The 17,861-nt window shown below is 34.1% G+C and overlaps 1 protein-coding gene across 1 annotated transcript in view; it reads left to right on the plus strand.

Annotated features, from left to right (window-relative positions):
- The first annotated feature begins 11,078 nt into the window (after window positions 1-11,078).
- The window catches only part of LOC123688893, a 55,246-nt gene continuing 48,463 nt past the window's right edge, over window positions 11,079-17,861 (plus strand). The window contains exon 1 of the mRNA XM_045627631.1: window positions 11,079-11,330. The gene's annotated coding sequence lies outside the window, so the exon portion shown is untranslated. The remainder of the gene's footprint in view (window positions 11,331-17,861) is intronic.

Raw genomic sequence — 17,861 nt, forward strand, 5'->3', positions numbered from 1 at the left:
AACATCAAATAGGTACTGCAGATGTAAGGAAAGCACATAGAATAATTGAAAAACAGAATAGCTGGTCTAAGAACTGACAAGAACTCACCAACAAAATACTCCACGATAAAATGATTCCAGATGAATACCCAATCTTCTGCAGCTATTCAAGAAAGGCGATAAAAAAGAATATTCAAATTGCAGAGAAATAATTTTTTTATTTACCACCCTCAAAATGAAGAAAAAATGGTGACAAGCATCACAGACGAACATACTAATCTCGCAGATGAACAAGAATTCAGAACTGGTACAGATGCTGTATTTGTAATTTGACAAATAAAGGAAGAGTCAATTGAATATAATAAACCAGCTTTTGATAGAGTCCGCCTACAGGATTTAGTACATTATTTATATTATAGGCACATACCGAGTAGAATCATTAAAACAATATAGAACATATATAACAACAATAAGATCCACTGCACCAATAACACTAAAAAGAGTTCTACGACAAGGAGACGCTCTGAGTCCTTTGCTGTGCAGTTCACGCTGTACTAATAGCAGAAAATGAGGGTAACAAGTGTGGATGGAATAGCTACTGAATTGAACGATTCTTTTTTCTAAAAAACCATCTTGGAATGAGAACGGGAGAATGCAAATAATGGAAACAACCAAAATGATAATGGTTCGAAGGATAGCAAGTAAATCATGGTTGGACAGAGAATGGAACGAAGACATCAGAATAGACAATATACATAAATGAATGGGTTCTGGGAAGGAACAGATAGATCAAATGAACCAAAATTGAATAGTGAGAATTTCGAGATATAAATCATCATTAGGAGGAGGATGAAGTGAATAACAGGAACAGGAAATGTGTTTATTTAGAACACTCAAACAGAAGAAAAAGAAGCAATAATTTTTATTAATCTTGATATATGTATTTTTCCTTTTTTCTTCTTATTTTTGCAAGTTGACTTTTGTGGGAGGGAATGATGGGTATAGATATCATAAAATATAATTCAAGTCTCAGCCATCTTGCAATTTGATATATGGAAATGATGTATCACTAGTGTACTAGTGTATCATATTTTGTGATGAAAAGTTTGCTAGACTTCACCCTTGATGCAACGACAGATTGACATATTGGTTAATTTATTTTGTGAAGAGATACAGATGCTATTCATTCATTTATTTGCCTGAACCTTGGAAGGCCCTCTGAATCATATTTGCATAAGTTAACGTTGTTAGACTACTCAAAAAAATTATTTTTATGCATTTATTTTTTATTATTTATTATCTTCAATATGAGAAAGCCGAAGTTCAGTGTTATGCTTAGCATCTAACTTTGAAATTAAGAGGTATTATTTATATTAATTCCATATTAAGATATTCAGCATAAAAGAGGTCTTCGGCTAATATACGATATGGAACTTTTCCAGTCGAATTCAGATATACCTTAAGATAGAAGGAAATATAATACCAAAGTGTAAAATTTGCAACGTTTTTTATTACCAATTCGAAAGTAACGATTCAGACATAACGGGTAGTTCATCTTTAACCCACAATCAACCATCTGGCTTACGGAGTGGACATACTGTCTGGACAGTGGACGTAACATCTTTAGCTGTACCTACCATTAAAAATGCAGACACTTCTCCAATGATTGAATCCAGGCCATTGTTGATGAATTAGTATAGTATCGATAGATTCAACACGCTTTTTCCTCATTTGTATGAGTCATTTACTTATCTCGGCTATAATGTATAATAATCCCATATATTTGAATATCCTCTGTCAAGCGAGACAAATCTAAGATTCACTGGAGGTATAAAATGTCATCTTTGATAGTATATAAATTGAAATTAACGAATATTGAATCTATATGTATTCAACTCAGCTATAATATCCATAATGATTCATCAATACTATATGATTTTCAACTCAGCATGATGCTGAAATTGATTATTGACATTGCTCATGAGTTTTATGAATAACTACATTAATTCATAACGAAGCTTTTAGGAATTATTTTCTTCGATGAATGTGAAAATATTGAATCAGAAATGCTTGCCGAATTGCTAAGGAGATGAATTATAGATTTATTTGGTTTTATATATTCTATGAGAATTTTTAAACGTTTTTTCAGAAATTGGGGAATGCGAGAAAACGCTGCTAACTTCCCACGATATATTTTCATAATTTTCATGAAAAGTCTTCAGCAAGTTGTTTCGAACGCTCGTTCATTGAAAAGAAGGGCGCAAGTGGCGCATGAATGAAGTAGCACTCAAAAACGCATAAATTCACATAAATGCTTCTTTCATTGTGTTTTTGTTGTTGAATCGATCAACTGTAATTCTATTAAATTGGGATTATGAAACACCGGATTTCTTAACTAATATATTAAAAATGGCTGTACAAGTTATGTGTTTACAAGGTAACAGCTACGAGCGTACTGGTATATGGTTCCCCAATTTCCTGGGGATGTTAATCGTCGCCTTGGATTCTGCATACCAAAGCGCAATCTAGGTCCCTGATTGGTCCACGTCTTCGTTCCTCGCCCTTAGGAGGACTTCAAGGTGACCATATGTAGCGCCAACGTGACGCCAAGGATGCTGTTGTTCTAATTTTAGCCCTCGCTGTACCTGCTGGGGTTGGTTTCTCGACCTAAATGCGTCTTTCTGAATATTCCACTGCCCGTAGAGTTTGCGTAAAATTCACTTGACGCAACACATTGTTCAAAAGTTTTAGAAGTTATGACGACGCTTTTAACTCGAAATTTTGCAGGGAGCTTGCAATTGTTATTCTATATGTCTATAAGGCAATGATCAAGGAAACTGATGTTAATACAATATTCGATATTTATTTGAATAAATTGCCCAAGAAAGATTTAATAGAAATTAACGATATCAACATGTTCAATTCAAAAATATCTACTGGAGCTTAAAGGTACGTTTTCCTCAGATAGTTCCTTCATTCATGCTGTAATTTTTATTTATTTTATTTTATTTTATAATCATACAGTAAGAGTTAAGATTCCTATAAACTCATCATGAAAAAACAAGAACATGCTACACGAAAAAAATTACAAAATTTCACTGAAGATATACGTCCAGTAGGTTCTTGAAAGTATTCACAGATGGCGATTCCGGAACACAAACAGAAAGGCGATTGCATCTTTCGAAAATCCTATTCGAAAGTAAGTTTCTTCTGGGAGTCATGCGAAAATTTTCCTTTCGTAAAGGCATTTAGCCTTTTAGTGCCTGGTGTCTGCGTATCATCTTCGAAAAAGTTCCTGTTGAACTGATTAATTAGATATCTCCGCACTAATTTTAAGACCAAATAATCGAGAATCTCCGATTCCCGATTATTACAGCATGAATGAAAAAGTGCTCAAGAGCTCTTGTTGCCACCTTAGTGCTCCTCTCGAATCTTTCGTTATTTTACTATATCTTTGCAGACCACTTTCTCTCAAGTGATTTATTCCTGAAAAAAAGTGTACGGATCACAGTAAATCCGATGTAGGTATGTTTCTTTGCGTTTACGATCATGAAGGGGTTATCCAAAAACAATTAAAAAATTCTAGAAACTTGTCCCACCTTATATCAGAGACGGGTATCAAAATTTTCATGACGCATATTGATCGCAATTCCGTTCAACTGGTATCCATGCTCTAAAATTCAGCTTTCCAGTGACCTGATGCTGCGGGCCAGATGTTTGACGATCTTTGCATTTCGACGGCAAGTCTTCTGAAGGACGCTAATTGGCCCCTTTAATGAGGCATCGGGCCTGCAGATCGGAGGAAAAGTTTCCAGATTACACTTTTCTAGTTCAAGAATCGAAAAATTCCAGAGTTACCTTGACGCTGGGTCAGATTTATCATCAACTTACTGCAATCCTTCGGTCATAATTCAATAAAGTACCTATTTATATGTTAGAGAGTGCATGATGTTAGAAGTACAACTTTTTTGAGAATCATGCGGTTTTATAACTGGCACAGTTTTTTTATTGACGTTTTCAACATTTCTCAAGTTGCTGCTAGGGAAAAATTATATTTGTATCTATGTAGAAGTTACTGAATTGTTTATTTTTTTGTGATATTATTGATATTTGAGAGTTTTATCTAGTAGTTTATGTTCATTCTCAATTGTAAATTTCCTTTTTTTTCTTTGGTGAATTCTGTTAGGATTCCTGCTTCTGTTAAATGAATGAATAAACTGCCACATTTGATTGAAATATAGGTAATTCTTCAAACATTAGGTCTTTTATCAACAAAATATTGAAAAAAGTAGTTTCAATCATCGTTAGATGAAATCCATTGTCCCACAATTTTGATGAACAAGAAATTTTGTATGACGGTTGAAAATGTTTTCAAAACATCTTCATACCAGATCGAAGGTTGTCACAGAAATATTAGGTACTTAGACTCTCCTTCTTGAATTTTCTTTGCTTCTAATGGAGTGATCAGCTTACAACTTGGTTGTGCATTTCAAAGAATGGGCTAAAGATAACAAGAAGCTGGCAAACTCGATCAACAATAGGATATTCCTGTTGAGGTGCAGACATGATGGTATATACCCAAAGCACATTGTTAAAGAAGTCAAATGTGTTTACTCTTCATTTCAAGACAAACATCCATATAGTAGAAAAATATGTACAATGCCTGATGAAGGAGCTAAATGCTCAGAAACGTTGCCATTGAATAAATTGTATACAACTGTTCCTTATGACTGATATTCCTCACCATTGAATTAAATCTTCGAAACGATAATTTTATCTGAAATAATCGAAGTTTGGTGCGCTACCAAGCTATCCATATTTTTGAACGCTAAGGTCCAATCATACCAACAGCCTGAAAACCGCACCAAACAGTAACACGTTAAGGATAGAGGCGCTTTTCAACCATAATTCTTGGATTTTTCGAGCTCCATATGCGAAATTTATACTTATAAACATGGCCTACGAGGTGACAAGTAGCCTCATCACTGAAAATAATTTTTCTATAAAAATCCGGTTCATTTCGATGGATTTCAGCGACCCAATCAGTGAAGATACAACATTGCTTGCGGTCGACCAACTTGAGTTCTTGTGTTGACTAATCTTCAAACGTCTTAAAACCTTAGTATTTGTGCAAAATACAGTGTAATCTCGTTCGTGGAAAGCCTAGTTCCCAAAATCGACGAAGAATCGACAAAGAGCAGCAATATTCTCAGTTTTTCTTGAACGAAGTACACGGTTTCGATTCTTCACATTACCTATTTGTTCTAACAGCTCCTACTTTTCCAACAGTTTCACCATTGCCGTCCGAGAAGGTGCCCCAGGACAACCTAAAAGTGCTTTAGTATTGCGAACTGTGACCACAAAATTTTAATTTTTATATTGAATTTTAACGATTCCAATGTGTTGTTGAAGCGTGTACCGTTTCAATTTTATTGTACTGACGTAGTATTTTCTTGTCAATTGTCTAAAAATGACATCTTCAAAAGTGACAGCTGCCTAGATAAAGGGCTATTCAAAATCAAAGCTGTTATCCGAAATTTCTTTATATCCAGTGATACTGATATTCGGTCGTTTAGTTCATGTTATATTGTTTGAAAACATAGTTTTTGTCTACATTTATAAACTACTCTCCCCATTTCTCCTTATTTCTCTTCGTATACTCTATAGTCAATTCTCCAATATCCCAAACTTTATTTCAATGCTGCCAATGAATTTAAAACTACTTCACACTTGATCAAAATTTCGAAATCAGTTTCGAAAATATACATACAAATATACATATACATTTTATTTTAAACAAATAATGATGACTTTTTCATAAATTATGAGATGATCAAAAATTTGCATTATGTATTTTCGTTTTCAAATCGAATCAACATCAACGTCCACTATATTTTCAGGTTCCAATGGCTAGCCACATTTAAGCTGTCGTATGTCTATGAACTGCAAAACCTAATAAATTACCATAACTGAGACGGAAAACGACTTTAACACACGAGAGTGAAATTGTCTCCTGTTTTATCTCACTCCTTGCGTTATCTTGAATAATGATCAGAGCTTAACTGGTAGCTTACAAAAGATGAAACAGGATTTCCATCAATTTATGTGTACCAGTTAGAAGCATCTCAGATATAGAATTTTATTATCTTCGAAAATGTAGTGTTATTGAATTGCTAATGTCAGCTTCCAGCCAGAATGTTTTCCTTAAGAAAGAACAGTGCCGGATTTCAAGATCCAGTGCCCTAAAAAGAAAGTATGAGCAACTTCTCTCAAGGTTGTTCGAATGTTCACTGAGAAAGAATGATCTCTATATGAGATGTTAAAGGTTTAGTATAAGGTATATGCTCTCGTTAAGAAAACATTTCAATTATAGAGTTGAAGAATCTTTTAAATAGTAATGTTTTCTGAAAACGTGGATGATGTCGTGGTTGCTGAAGTATTCTATTTATGTATCGGAGGTCAGTTTGACACCCGACTTATACTTTTATCAATATCAATCGTAACCAGTTTTTGTTATTTATTGAAGTGGTTGTTTATTAGTCATCAAAAAGAGACAGATATTCATTTATTAGTTGCAATCAGAACATAAATGTCTTAGCATAAAAAATACTTTTTTTCTTATACTGAAAATTATTGTAGCCTTCTTTCATGTGCAAAGTTTGAGCAGAAAATTCTATCGCAGAAATTTTGAGATATCTTAATTTTTATAGATGGACTAATTTTTTTTTTTAGTGCAATAGTATCACGAAATTTTGCATTCCTATGAAATCATCTGCAGCTTCTTCATTTATGATAACATCAACTATTTGTAGATATTTATTTTTACAATTGTCCTATAATTTTCAATGGTTATTATTTCAATTACATTCTTTTAGTGGAATTTCAGGAATTTGAAAAACCAAAAACTCAAGCAATGTGTGTGTCACTATGGTTCCTTCTTCTACAATTGATTTTCTCAATTGTAACACTAATTCTGGAGAAATTTCAATTTGCGTATTAGAGATGCATAGTGTCTATTCGAGTCATGCGCCCAATATGAAGACCATACTAAATTCCAAAAATCGGACAATTGAAATGCAACATTTTGAGACTCATTAATTTTTCATACAGGATACTAATACTAAATTTCATCAATATCGTACAGTAGGCCTTGAGACATGGAGATCCAGGAAATTTCACGTTTGCCAATGGTCAAAGTGTACCATATGTATGAAGAAACTGAAATTTGTATTGGATCATCTAGATAGATAGATATATTTATTTCAATAATTGAAAACAACTTCATGTTACAAAAATGAAACAAGTCAAATTACCCTCAGCTAACTACAAAAATTAAAAAATTCTTCAATATCATAAGGTTCACAATTCATTATAAGTTTATATATCTCCTTTTTGAATACATTATAAACCTGAATATTTTTCAATTTTTTTGGTAACACGTTAAAAACTTTTATTGCCATATATAATGGATGCTTCTCAAAACAAGTTAAAGTATGATCAGGAAAGAACCAAGGAAACATACGTCTTGTATTATTGTGATTTTTGTACTTGAAAAAATAGTCATTATGCTTATGAAAGAATAACATTAATCGATATATATATAGACCAGGAATTGTTAATATTTTGTTCTTCTTGAAAAGAGTTCTACAACTCTCTCGATATTTTTTACCAGTAATTACTCTGATCGCCCATTTTTGTTTCAAGAAGATTCTATTCATGACACTGGAACTACCCCAAAATAAGATGCTGTATGTTGATAACGACTGAAAATTGGCAAAGTTTATCGTCCTCAGCACATCATCATCAACCATTCTCTTCAAAAAATTCAGTGTATAAATCACTGAGTTCAACTTTTTACCTAGCTGTTCGACATGATCCTTCCATTTCAAATTTTTATCAACTGCAATACCCAAGAAAGTCACCACCTCCTTGACGTTGACATCACCATCTTTGCAACTCAGAGCGTTAGGAAATACTTGTGTACATCTATTCGTACAGGAGTAGGTGCAAACAGTCTTATGCATATTCAAGATTAGCTTGTTTTCACAATACCAGCTGCTTATCTCATCCATCACCGAACTGAATAAATCCATTGATATTTGGAGGTTGTTACACCTCAGCAAGATGTTAGTATCATCTGCGAAATTTACGAGTTCACAATTTTCAGGTAGTACTAGGCCTATGTCATTAACGTATATTAGAAAAAGTAGTGGTCCCAGTATGCTGCCCTGTGGGATGCCCACATTCACATCAATGCCTTCTGAGGAATACTTCTCACCATCTTTAGATATAACCACTCTCTCTATCCTGTTTCGTAAATAACTTCTCATTAGGTTAAGTTGTTTATCTCTAATACCAGACATTTCAAGCTTGTCCAAAAGTTTTCGATGGTCAACGCAATCAAAGGCCTTCGATAGATCCAGAAACAAGCCCAAGGTAATGTCTCCCCCTTCCAAGGCATCTAATTTTGCCAATGTTAGCTCATACATGGCCGTTTCTGCGTTTTTATTTCTCATATAGCCATGTTGACAGTTTGAAATTATATTGAATTTCCTGAAAAATTTTATTAAACGGGTTGCTATAACCTTTTCAATGATCTTTGAAAAGGAACTAAGTAGACTTATTGGTCTGTAATTCTCAAATTCATCTTCCTTTCCTTTCTTGAATAGAGGTCTCACAATAGCTACCTTAAGAGCATCTGGAAAAATTCCTTCCTTAAAAATACAGTTCAAGATATGTGTTAATGGAGATACTATCTGAGAGATGCAATTTTTTAACAAGCTAACTGGAATTTCATCATAACCACATGTATTAGTGTTCTTCAATTTCTTTAAGGCTGACATCACCTCTGCATTTGTAATGTCAAAGACAAAAAAGTTGTTTTTTATGGTTTTCTGATTTTTATTTTTATGTGGTGGTTTCATCGGGAGATTTTTAACTAACGATGGTGCAGCATTAGCGAAAAATTCATTGAATTCCTCTGCCAATTGTTTAGGATTATTTGTTTTTATGGGACATTCATTGTTCTTATGTTTTCTTCCTGTTAATGAATTTACTAATCTCCATGTCATCTAGGAACCAAAAAGGATACCTAAGCCACATTTCAACAAAATCAGAGAATAACTCTGAAAGTTGAGACTGTCATCAAAATTTGCAGGCCATTACTAAAGCGAAGTTGTTCGGAATGGTCTGCAATGTATATTGCTGACGGTAATATTGGAATGGAGTCATTTTTATTTATTTTAAGAGCTTGCTTACCTGTGGTTGATTCGGAATCAAAACTCTGCTAGTTTCAAACTATAGTTTATTATTCTTCCAATAATGTTTTTAATTTTTCTCATTGAAGCTTCAGTTGATAACTCTCAAAACTGATTAACAGTTATCAAAATTCCTTTAGGGATTCATCAAGCCAAGTAGCTTGACATTTGAACCACTACTCGACTTGAAAATCAAGCTCATGAAAAATTACATACTTCAGCTTAATTCGACTTGATTTTAGATATTTATGGCTTGACTTGAATATTAATGTACTTGATATTACTTGAGCTTGATATGCACGCGTCGCACGGCATATATTTCCGCAATCTCGTGCGCGCTTAGACTAAATACGGGGATTCCTCGAGCGCCCAGAGACTGAAACATTCGCCAGTGTGACTTTATTAGTAGTTTTCTCACATTTCTATGAAATCTATTGGTAGATTTCAGTAGTTTCAGAAATATCTTTCCAAACTTAGCCAAAATGGCCAAGGACTTTTTATCAACGCCAGAATCTTCACCTCCTGTTGAAAGACAATTTTCCAGAACTGCTCTTACAGAAAGATTATTTTTTATTTTAATATGATTTATAGTGATTTAGTTTAGTTCAAGAAAGTTGATATTTTCGGTTCTTTTATACAATAAGTTAAATAAATAAAAGTATTTTTTGCAAGGTTCTTTCTCATTTCGTCATTTTTTTATTAATGTGACACTATACAATGCAACTGCTAAAAATCAAGTAGCTTGATTCATATTCAAGCACTTGATAAATAAATACTGGACTTGACTTGAGATTGAAAAACTACTACTTGACCAAGTAGCTTGAAAATTAAGCCAAGTCGTGAATCCCTAAATTGTTATATCTGCAAATGAGGTAGGCATATTCGGAGGTTTTTGGGTAATAGATTGAAACTTAATAATAGAATGCTCATAACTGCCAGATGAAAAACTCTCTTAAATGTCCGGAAATCTCTAACTCCATTTAAAGTGTCTTCCAATAGAAGGTTCCACTTTGATATTGAAAAAAGACGACCATATTTCAAAAGAAATCAATGAATTTAAAGAGGAAGGGTAAATAAGGAGGTACACAATTAATGAACAAAAACGATATCATCCATATGATTGCTACGACTTCAGTTGCATCACCATATCTTTCCCATAGAATTTTCACTACCAATTCGCACATTTGCCGCAGTATGTCCACGATATCTTCACGGATGAAATATTCAAGGTCCTTAAACGATTGTGGAGAGCATTGTTAAAGAATCTTTCACCTGGGAAAAAAGGTCTAAAAGAGTTAAAGCACAAGATCTCGAAGGTCAATTTTCGGCAGAATAGCTGGTCATTCAAAATGAAACCTCATAGTAGAAATTCCTATACAGTCCGAATGTCAGTATTATCAAGTTGAAATTTGAGCTTCGATTATTTTTTCACTCTACCTACTTACTGGATTATCTGAAGTATATCTTCTTCGAGCCACCCCTGCAGTATATTATCAAGTTTATATTCATAGAGTTGTTCAATTCGTCGTTGTTTAACACAAAACGAATTGAACGGTTGTCACGAAAGCTTTCAGAAACTATTCAATGAAGAAAAGTTATAACATTCACTCGGATCGTTGTTTGGCATCACCATGAAGCGACTCGTTATCTCGCCAATCGCCAAAATCCGTCCCTGGTTTCCGCAGTCATCAATGAGTACCATCCCATCGCAATAGGGCCCACAGGTGTGGAGATATTCGCAATATTCACCTACTTCCTCGCGTGAAATAGCTCAATAGGCACATCGCGCAGACACAGGGTGATGTGCTGAAGAAATAACTGTAACTTTGTGTCTGGGTCACTGGGCGGTACACAGTCCCGAATCCTCTATGGTGGGGCCACCGCCGAAGAAGAACAATCCTCGTGGTATCTGTGGTTACGTCTGAGACAGTCAGGCAGGTGGATTCCATTTCACGTTCAGGCTACATTGCGTAAGCTGGTGTGCGAGTAAAGTGTGCGCGTTGCTTTAGTTAAGTGCCTTACATCTGGACCCGTTCGCGAAGTCGAGCTGGATTCAGGATTACCAACTGTTCTGGTCTGAAAAACATTTTTTTGGTGAGTTTTACTATGAGTGCAGAAAATTGTTACTGAAATTCGTGGAGGGATTCAATTTTTTTCTCATAAGTTGAACAACGCTTTTTTTTTCGACCGATCAATCAGTTGATTCTAGGGTGAAATAAGGAACAAATTAAAATGAAAGATAGATATAAAAATATCATGGAAAACTTCCGAATTGAAGTTTTATAGAAACAACAAAATTATTAGACTGAAAATTGTGAAATTTCATCTTGAAAAATCCTAAGTTTCCTCTGATTCTATGCAAAATTTAATCGAACGTTCCATACATTATGTAGCAAAATAATTTTTTTCCTAATTGACGTTATAGAGGCTAAAACTCTCCGGCAACGACCTTGATCTTGACCATTTAAATTTCAATTGAAACCAGTATACTCTAGAGCAAATTTTATGAGTTAGTTGTACTAGAATAAAACACAAACATTGATAACCAACCATGGAAACATCAAATGGAATTATTCAAAATCAAATTTTGATACTTAGGTACGTACAAAGTTTCCTGCAGAAAAAACATAGAAACTTTAAAACTTGCTGTAATATAGAAATTCTGACTTGAGGTCAGGAGCTTTAATCCTTCATTAAAATTCTTATTCATACAATTTTTCTAATTCGTATGAATCGTATGTAGATTTTTATTTCAATATTTAGTATTTTAAATACAAATCAGAAGTCAAACCATCAGGTGGGCTTTGGCATGTCATTTAAATTCAAATTTATTTATTGTTTTTTTGAAAAAATTTCTTTGCGGAAACTAACAAGGATAATATAGACAAAATAAATTCATGATTTATGCTATAACATTTATTATATCGGCACCAAATCATGAAAGAATGACATACCAGAACCGAAAAAACTGCAAATTTTGCATCATAGTTTATTATTTACTTGAATCATTAAAAAAAAGGAAATGAAATGAAGGAATAAGGAAAGCACTGACATGAAATAGGGATCATTTAAGTTCTCGTTCATTCATTTCATCCATTCTGCTTCAATAAACTTATTAATATTATTATTATTTGATTATTTTGCCATTGGAGACCATAGATCTATATAAAGTATCATTAGAAGGATTTATTATCATGTTATTGTTATTAATTATTTCATCCAGATAAGAAACCCTAAAGGTATAATATTTACTACTGAAATTCGGCATATTATTCGAATTCATCATTTGACATAAAAGGCTGAATTAATTACCTTTTTCGAAACTCTGTTTGCATTTTCAATGATTCGAATTAGACGATCAACAAGATGTTTTGCGTTTAGAATAAAATTGTTATAAACGCAAAATCTCAACATACTCAACCCAATCAAATCTGCTGATATTGAGCATTTCTTTCCCTATTTTCCTTCAATTCTATGATTCTGATGAATTGATCATTTCAAATTCTGCCTAAAGCTTGGGATTCTTATTTTGTATCTAAACTGAATCTTCGATTCTGGGTTCACGACGGTATTTCCAATATTTTGCTTGAATTTTTATATGATTCTGGTAATGAGGTCAACCAGAAATTTTGCGAGAAGCTTTAAATTGAATTATTTAATATTACAATAGTTCAGTTCTGACAATTCTGTGTTCAGTTGAATATTGAGATTGAGATATTCCTTTTGAAACTTCGCTAATTGTGAAGACGTGATCAACCAACTTATATGCAAGTTAGATTGGTAATTCCTTGGATAACTCACTCCATCGTTAAACTTTATTTACTGGCAGAATTTTAGTGAAATCAGATATATGGGAATTCTATGAAAGGCATAAACGGAAATTCGTGATAACATTCGATTCGATATTTTGAAACAGATATCTATAAATTTTAGGTCAATCAGGCTTTTTACTAAGAACCTACTTAAGCAAACATAGATACTATCATATAAAAATTCCAATTAGGATCATCTCAAAATAAGAGTTCCATGGTTGTATTTCATCTCGTACCCCAATATTTTCCGATTTTGAAGCAGCATTTCTGATGAGAAGTTTTCAAACCTCTTTTCTCAGAAAAAGAGCATACGATCGAAAAAAGAAAGAGTATGTTTTATCAGTAAAAAGCATTATAGGTTTTTAAAATGTTGCCTCAGAGTTTGAAGATATTTGGGTACAAAAAAGTTGTTTTGAAATTTACCGTTATAGTCTTCAGTATGAAATGCAACTGATTCAAATTTTCATATGTTTACAGTAGTAGAGATAGTTGTCATTGTATTAATTTTCCAAGGAAACCCATCTTGAAGTTCGCACTTTTTACGGACTGTTTCTCCATCGAGAAAAATTATTCAAACAAAAATTTCAACTTCCCCCAAGATTTTTCACCGCACAATACGATTGTGGATTATTGTCCATCAATTCTGGGACACACTGTATAGAATAAACCACAGTACCAAGAAGGCATGTTATGGTACTTCATCAATGTTAGGCTATCATCTTCCACAGAATTGGCAGTTAACCATCGTCAAAGTATCACAAGCCGGTCGAAGATCTAAGGTGGCTTCTTCCTCATTCTCACGTACTACGTCTACTCCCCGGAGTAGGTCATGACCTTGGCCATCGGAACGATGTTAATGAATTTAAATCGATTCACTGTGAATTTCTTCGGCTACTTTTTATTGAACGATGCCGAATTCTTCAAAAGGGAAAATTAGATGATTGATATACGACGAACGGTTCTTCATTCTATGCGTAAGATCGTGAAAAATTCGTGTGTGGGAAGTAAACACCTGGTTGGGAGAAGAAAGTGAAGGAGGCTGTTGGATGAATGGACCTGTCAATGTAATGTAGTGATTATTGATGTTAATTAAGTTTTAGCTCCGGATAATGATGTGAAAAGAAGGAATATTGCTAAATTGAAGGTCTTCTAATCAGAGGGGAATATCTATTAGATGAAATTTTAAGAAGTAGAACACCACACGTTTTATTCGGAGATTGATTATGTATTATGCTATAATTGATATGGATTAATTAAAGAAATGAACGTGAAAATTATTCAATCATATCATTGATCTAACGGTAAAATTAATTGTTCTATTATGTGTATTTTCAACATGAATTTTTGAATGACACGATAGGATTTTATGCTTTAACAACAATTATATACGGTTTTTCAATAAGAAGAATAATTTTGAATATCTAAAGGGTTTTTTTTTAGAGCTATAGAACTTTAAATTGCAATAAAACAACGATGGATTATTCGATTGAAATAAATTTTATTTATCCGCAAGATAATCTTCGGCATTACATTTTAAATATGATTTCTGGCATATGACCGCCACGGCTGGCTCGGATGTAGTCAAATCTGGACGTCCAATTTTCGATGACTTTTTCCAACATTTGTGGCCGCATATCGGCAATAACACGGCGAATTTTGTCTTCCAAATGGTCAAGGGTTTGTGGCTAATCCGCATAGACCGATGACTTTACATAGCCCCACAGAAAGTAGTCTAGCGGTGTTAAATCACAAGATCTTGGAGGCCAATTCACAGGTCCAAAACGTGAAATTAGGCGGTCACTAAACGTGTCTTTCAATAAATCGATTGTGTCATGATCTGTGTGACATGTTGCGTCGTCTTGTTGGAACCACAGCTCCTGGACATCATGGTTGTTCAATTCAGGAATGAAAAAGTTAGTAATCATGGCTCTTTACCGATCACCATTGACTGTAACGTTCTGGCCATCATCGTTTTTGAAGAAGTACGGACCAATGATTCCACCAGCCCATAAAGCGCACCAAACAGTCAGTTTTTCTGGATGTAACGGTGTTTCGACATACACTTTAGGATTAGCTTCACTCCACTGCGGCAGTTTTGTTTGTTGACGTAGCCATTCAACAAGAAATGCGCTTCATCACTAAACAAAATTCGCTTATGAAAATCGGGAACAACAGCAATCTCATTTTGGGACCATTCGACGAATCTACGCCTCACTTGATGATCGTTTGGCTTTAATTCTTGCACGAGTGGGATTTGTAAACACGCTTACCAAGATCCTTCCGCAAAATCTTCCATAGAGTGGATGGACACAGATCCAATTACTTTGCTCGATGGCGGATAGACTCATTCGGGTCGTACTCAATGCTACGCTCTACAGCATCAATAGCTTCTTCTGTACGCACCGTACGGCGTCTCTGGGGATGCGACTTATTAATAAGAGTAAACTTGGTGCGAAAACGTTCCATGGTAAATTGAATTAACTGCTCTGATGGACGATTTTGTCGACGATAAAATCGACGTAGTGCGCGATACGTATTCCGCACAGAACCATTATTTTCGAAATTAAATTGCGCTATTTGCAAACGTTTTTCAGGCGTGAGTCCATTCTTGATGAATTGACAAACCAAACTGAGAATAAATCACTTGACAACTGTTAAATCGGTAGCCATCTTGAACAGTAATGCCAACTTAAAGTTATATACCTCGAAAAAAAACACCATTTATCTGGACATCTGTCACACCTGAAGCTGTAATTTATCGACATTTGACAAGTAAAAACTATACCCTCACTAAAAATAGAACGATACATGATTTACCAACATAATGAAATTGTTAAAATCACTTCAAAAAGAGTGAAAATTTGGAATTCAGATTTCGCAAAACTGAAGCACTTTTGGGTCATCGTGAAGCTGTTGGAACAAGTTGCTGATGTGAAGAATCGTTATTGTGTGTATCGCAGTTTCTTAATGTTATGGTGACATTTTTGAAAATCGTTATACAGTATTTTTTTCCTGTGAAGTATTCGAATGAATGAAGTTTGTCTGAGTTAGATTTCGAGTTTTTTACGTAGCTGTAGCCAGGGTTGTTTACAACAGAATAATAACTCAGAATTCATATTATCTAACACAAACCCGTTTACGTGTACTTCCCTTCCCTCAAAGCGATGCTGGAAATTATATTGTTGAAATGGCTGCATCTGTTATTTTTATTTATTTAATGAGATTTTATCTTGTTTCTTGGTATTGGAGATCTATTAAGACGTGTTGTTGCCAATGCTGTATTGTATATTATATATCGTAAAAATATGAATTCTTTTCTTCGAATAATATTTTACTGCCGATATTTGTGACTAATGAAGACCTATCTGATCTCACCACCAGAGATTTGCTGCCTGATTTTGAGTTATAAGGTAGAGGCCGTCGTAAAAGCAACCAGATTTATCAAACTGTGCAAATCGGATATTTTGACCTGGCGCATTCGCCAATTCGTTGCTCCTTTCTTTCTGTATTAAAATATAGCACTTCGAAATGTTGTACATATCAAATTTAGTAAAAATAATGCAAATGAAATGTTTTCACAATTTCTTTCAATTCGATTACATAGTACAGTTTCAGAAATAAGGTCAGAAAAGCCTGAGGGTAATTTTTGGAAAGCCGATAAGATAAAATACATTTATTTTCGATGCCATGAATGATAAAAACTTTAGAAATTAATCACAACTCTCAGACCGACTTTCAAAGGATGCTATATAGCTCCCGAAGGATGCATTTTCGGAAATAATTACCAATTAATCATTTCTCCATAAATCTTGAACATTCGAGAGATTTCTTACCTATTTCTTATCCTTTCCTATTCATAGGCTCCTGAATCGATACTTTTTCATTACTTTTATAGCAGATTGTATTTTTATACGTCAGAATATAAAGCGTAAAATAATAAATAGTTTCAATCATTTTATCAAGTATCACTTATAAAGAATTATCAAAGATATCTCATAAAAATTGAATTATAAACAATGATTCAAATATTGCTCGTAATAAAACGACTATCATGAGATTCAACTCTGAAGCCATTAACGTGGTTCTAGAAGAAATGAGTCAAATTCATTCGGAGAATTTCATAGCATGCTGAATGTGTTCGAAAATTCTTCGGAAAATGAGCAAAAAATCGAAATATAAAAGTCATTTCCAAATATTAGAAAGAGTCAAGCTTAATTTGCGATATTTCAGATAACATGGAAAATATTGAAAAAAATGAAGTGAGAATTGACGTGCATCATTTCAGTTCGATAAAACCGGTAGTTTGAAAATATGAGGATTACAAAAATTCTAACGAACTCATTTATGGAACCCCTATTCCGATTCTTACCATTAAGGAATTCAACTGCAGCATTCTAGATCCGAATATACCCTGAAAATATTTTGACCATTCCGTTCTGGAGTTAACGTGTTTACGGACGAACATAGTTGAATTGGCGGGCAGATTTGTCATCAGTTAGTCGAACCAGGGACCGTATTCTCGACAAGTGATCTTTCAAAAGGTATACGTTCATTCAGTGTTCAGGGACCGTATTCTCGACAAGTGATCTTTCAAAACGTATACGTTCATTCAGTGTAATTAGCACTGAAAGAACGTATACGTTTTGAAAGATCACTTGTCGAGAATACGGTCCCAGAGCACTGTAAGTACGTATACGTTTTGAAAGATCACTTGTCGAGAATACGGTCCCCGGCTCAAAATTCTCTCTTCTGGGAACGATGACTCAAAAATATGCGTTTATAAAATTAGAGTTACCAGATAGAGTTGTATTAC

The sequence above is a fragment of the Harmonia axyridis genome, chromosome 1 (genome assembly GCF_914767665.1).
Source record: "Harmonia axyridis chromosome 1, icHarAxyr1.1, whole genome shotgun sequence".
NCBI classification, from domain to species: domain Eukaryota; kingdom Metazoa; phylum Arthropoda; class Insecta; order Coleoptera; family Coccinellidae; genus Harmonia; species Harmonia axyridis.